The sequence below is a fragment of the Gracilinanus agilis genome, chromosome 1, assembly GCF_016433145.1.
Source record: "Gracilinanus agilis isolate LMUSP501 chromosome 1, AgileGrace, whole genome shotgun sequence".
Lineage (NCBI taxonomy): Eukaryota > Metazoa > Chordata > Mammalia > Didelphimorphia > Didelphidae > Gracilinanus > Gracilinanus agilis.
Window position 1 is genome coordinate 237,800,066 of NC_058130.1, and position 5,130 is coordinate 237,805,195.

Sequence of the window (5,130 nt, forward strand, 5' to 3'; positions counted from 1 at the left end):
GATAGATAGATAGATAGATAGATAGATAGATAGATAGATAGATAGATAGATAGATAGATAGATAGTTGGATAGATGGATAAAAAGATGGATGGTTGGATGGATGGAAAGAGAGAGAGAGAGAGAGAGAGAGAGAGAGAGAGAGAGAGAGAGAGAGAGAGAGAGAGATTCCTTATTGCTTCAGCTAGACTATGAGTTCCTTGAAGGCAGGAAGCAAACATGTCATATACCTCTTCGTATTTTCTAGAACCTAAGAGAATAACTTTTCTATAGCAGGTTCTCACCAAATTTCTGTTATTTGACTCTTCAGGGATCATTTGCCAAGATTATAAGTCTAATTAAGTCTATTTTGGCTGCCTTTCTTGTTTTCATGAAGTCATTGTTATAAATTGGCACTCCTAATTTAATGAGATGTCTGTCCTCCTGAATTTAAAAGCATAAAAGAAATCCAAAGCACTCATCCCAGCCAAGTTTCATCATCATTTCTTTTCTACTTTGTCATTTTTAATTGAGCTTTGGGGAGATTTCAGTACAGATACTATAACTTAAAGTTCATTTCTTTCTTAAATTCTAGTTAAAAGAAAATCCCTAAATGACAAATCCCAGGGGTCCTCCTTAATAAGTAAGACTCCTTTGTTTTCTTTCCCAGTCATGATTAAATATCAAGTATCACACTATTGCTCCTAGGCAAACATCTGTATAGTGTTAGGATTTGGTTTTCATTTTTTATATTAATTTATCTGTAATATTGCCAAAGTCCCATCATAGTGGCTCAGAAGGCAAAGAAATAGCCCCAGGTTGTCTATGCCTGCAGAATATAAACTCTTGCAGACCTCATAAAGTTGAAAAGTCTTCAAATACACAAAACTAGCAACAGGTTGTTTGTCTGTCTTCCAAGGATCGATCTAGCCAAATTCAGACTGATCACCACAATACTGGCCACCAGATGATTAATATTTTTTTGGCCATGAAGGCAATGTAAGTCATAAAAGGGCCATGATCTTCATCAGTGGAAGGAATTCTAACAGCAAGGATAAACATGGATTCTTGAAATAAACTTAAGACATGTATCCATTTCCTTTCATCATATCTAGAAACCAACTAAGATCTAGAAAGAGAAAATAATGTCTCAAAAGTAAAAACTCGGTATCATAAAGCTCACCTAATAACTTGTGTAACACTCATTTCACAGAACACTTCAGGCATATTCTCAGGAATATGCTCAAGGCATATTCACCCTTATCTTACCAACTATTTTGAAAATATTTGTCATTCAGTTTCCGAACTCATAGCCCAATAGGTAGTCATAGTGACAACAGAAAGAAGTGGCAAGCGATAACAAGGGAGGAGATTGAAAAACTATGAAAAGTAAACAAAAAAAATTAAAAAGCACAGAAGTTTGTGGTCATTTAGATTAAGGATAAATATTCTAGGGACCTTAACAAGCCTGTAAGTGTCATTATATTACAGCATAGTATAACAGCTGAGGTGCATAATGATGACCCTAAGATTTCAGGAAATCTTAGGTCTGTCAAACAGTTAGGCAGAAATAATAGTTAGATCAACACTTCACACCATCTACCACAATATGTTCAAAATAGATATGCAGTGTGACTATAAAAGATTATGCTTTTTTTTATTAAAGAAAACATGATCATAACTATAGCTGAGGGAGAGATTCTTTACTAAACAAGATATAAAGGAGAGCATTGAAGATAAAGTAAATAGTTTTACTAAATAAGATTTAAAGGTTTATGCATTAACAATGAAACAGGAGAGACTGACCACTAAGCACAGTCTATAATATGAATGAGGACATGCACAGTGCAGTTAATGAAATTCTCTATGTGGGAGAGGAGGAGGATCTTGCTCCCAGAAGAAAGAGTCGATGACATATAAAACAGTGTCTCAGAGACTTTACATCAGCAGACATTCCATACCAAATTGCAGTCTGTTAATCACATGGAAAGGATGAATCTCTTGATTGACTGCAAAGCTGAGACTGGAGGAAGCACTCAATGAGGATGCTATTTGGCCTAATCCTTCTCTTGATTTCCCTTCTTTGCTGACTTCAATAAATCTATCCAGTTGGAAGAGTGACCTGAGTCCTTTTCTTACAAAGCCTACATGTGGTCCCATTAATACAGGCTCCTTGACTTAGTTTTAGTTAGAGAATTCAAGTTAAAATAGCTCTGAAGTTTTACTTCACACCTTGCATACTGGCAAAGATGTGAAAAGATAGTGCAGAAGAAAAGCTCGTACTCTGTTCTTTTGTACAAATTTACTGAGAGCAAAGTTAATAGTTATCTGCCTAAGCATGGTTATTTAGAGAGAGAGAAAAGCATAAAGGTCTTTTCCCCAATTATTGAAAATTTCTCAGACCCAACATATTTTCTACTTGTAATTTAAAAGATTCAAGAGTCTAAGACTAAATGCATATATCTTAATAGGTCAAAGACAAGAAAGGAGAAATGGGATACCCTTAGTTAAGAAGAAGGTGGCGGCCAGCCACAGTGTGGTTCAGTGGATTGAGAGCCATTCCTAGAGATGAAAAGTCCTGGGTTCAAATATGTCCTCAAACATTTCTTAGCTGTGTGACTCTGGGAAAGTCACTTAACCTCCATTACTTAGCCCTTACCACTCTTCTGCCTTGGAACCAATATGCAGTATTGATTCTAAGGCAGAAGGTATGAGTTAAAAAAATTAACAAGAGTATAAATTTTAGGTTAGGATACTTGATTTGGTCACTTTAAATGGCACCACCCCCTAAAGAATCAATTTCCAAAGCCCATTCAATTCAGTCAAGAGCAAAGAAAGAGGCACTGCTTTTAAGTTGATTAATCAAAAGAGGCCCCAGTTGGGAATTTCTGTTTACCAATTTGATCCATTTTCCTGCTCTTCAAAGTGAATTTTGACTTTGTTTTCCTTCAGAAAGTGATTGGGTCTTTCGTTGTTATTTGTTCTTTGTTTTTTTAATAGGACCAGAGATATCATGGTCTTAACTTGTGCACAAAGTGGATTTAAGTGAGGCAGAATTACACAAAGTCATCAGCCTCCCTGTCTCTTCCAGATTTCTCATTCAAGTCCAGTGGCAAGACAAAAGTCAAGACGACTGCTGATGGCCCCCGATACAATGGACCTTGACTTAGTCGATGTCTAACCAAGCTCTAAGCACTCCACAGTGCCTGCTTCTGCCACCTCTGTGGCTATTGGAACAAATTTATTCTCATTCTCCCCTTCCACTAGGGGAAGGCTTCACATGCCTGGGGTAGAGACCCCCAACTCATTGTCAGACTTGAAGACCGTTGGTTGCCTTCAACCACGTTTAGTGAGCCTGCCTAGACAGTTTACCAGAGTGTAGCCACTAAGCATACTACAGCTTCTTGGAGCCAGAGGTGAGAATTAGGAGGCAAGTAGCCCCCAAATGAGGAAAGCATCCCTGAAAAGGGTTCAGCAAGCCCTCACACCACAGACGTTAGTCTTCCCTAAACAAGCCATATGCCCCAAGTCTTTGGCAAGGATATAACAAAGGATTTCAGATTAGGACACTGCGTCCTTGAAATTTGTTTAAATACTGATGAAGTTTCTTACATTCAAAAGAATCTAAAAAGACTTCAGGCTGAAATAAAATCAGTTAAGTATTTTCCTCAGAGAGAGAATAAGAAGGTAGAGGGGTGAAGTGGGGGGTGGGGGGAGAATCCTAGATCTTAGTAGGTTTCTATAATGAAAACAGTCAATTTTGAAGGATATGAGGGATAAGTGTATTGATTCATTGTTGTTGGAGATGTGAAGTGGTTCAACCATTCTAGAAAACAATTTGGAATGATGAAAAAAATGACTAAACTGTGTCCATATCTTTTTACTTCATGATCTCAATATTAGATATGTACCTATAGCCCAAGAAAGCCACACAGAAACAAAAGACTATATATACCAAAATATTCACCATAGCCTCCATAGTAGCAAAGATCAGGAAACAAAATGGGGGTTTGATTGAGGAATGGTTGGAAAATTATAGCAAAAGAACAAAATTGATTATTATTTTCCAATAAGAAATGAGAAAGGTGAGAAATTCTAAGAAATATGGGAAGATTTATATGAAGATTCAGAGTGAAATAAGAAGAAACTGGAAAGCAATATACATGAGTAAAATGATGTAAGTGGAAAGGAAGTGGATCCCCTTTTTGAGTTTTAATTGATTGAGAGAGAAAAACTATTAAAGGATTCAGAGAACGCATAATGAAATATACATTTTCCCTCAATGCAGAAAAGTGGAGAACTCCTAGGATTGAATACTGTTGATATTGTCAGATATGCTTTCTGTGTCAGATGTTTTTGCTTAGTTGTTTTTCTTTGCCATAAAGGTCTGAAGACATGGAGATGGGGTTCTGAGAAATAACATGTAAAGACAAAAAGCATCAGGAAAATATTTTTAAAAAGAAAAGCAAGGGAAATAACTTAAATGTTTTATAAATTGTTTCCATCCAAAAAAATTTTTAGACAAAGTTTTTGTGCCTGTAGAGGTAGATCCTCAGTTCTCCAGAAAATAAAACTGTCCAGATTATGCCTGGGAGCAGAAGGGGAAAGAATGGCAGCTTATGGAGAACTGAAGATTTACTGTTTTTAAATGATTACCTGGAGAAGATGCATTAACAAATTTCTGTGAAAAGAGAATGTGTGGTAGAAGATAGGTGGAAGAAGGGCAGCTAGGAGGCTCGGTGGATTGAGAGTCAGGCCAAGAGACAGAAGGTCCTGGGTTCAAATGTAGCCTCACACACTTCCTAGTTGTGTGACCTTGAGCAAGTAATTTAACCTCCATTGCCTAGCCCTTACCATTTCTACTTTGGAACCAATACACAATACTGATTCTAAGACAGAAAGTAAGAATTTTTTTAAATAATAATAAGGTAGGGGAAAATATAGACTATTCTCTGCTCAGGAAACCTGAGTTTTTTAGAAGGTAAGTTTTCTTTTTAATCAGTGCATCCAAAATCTACTCCATAAGAATATAATTACAAAATAATTTCTTCATATAACTTTGCTATGCTTCCTGGAAATTAACAAACATAAACAGTAAAGAAAGAGCTCCAAAAATGTAGTTTAATAATGTCTCTACTCGTTAGCTAGTACTC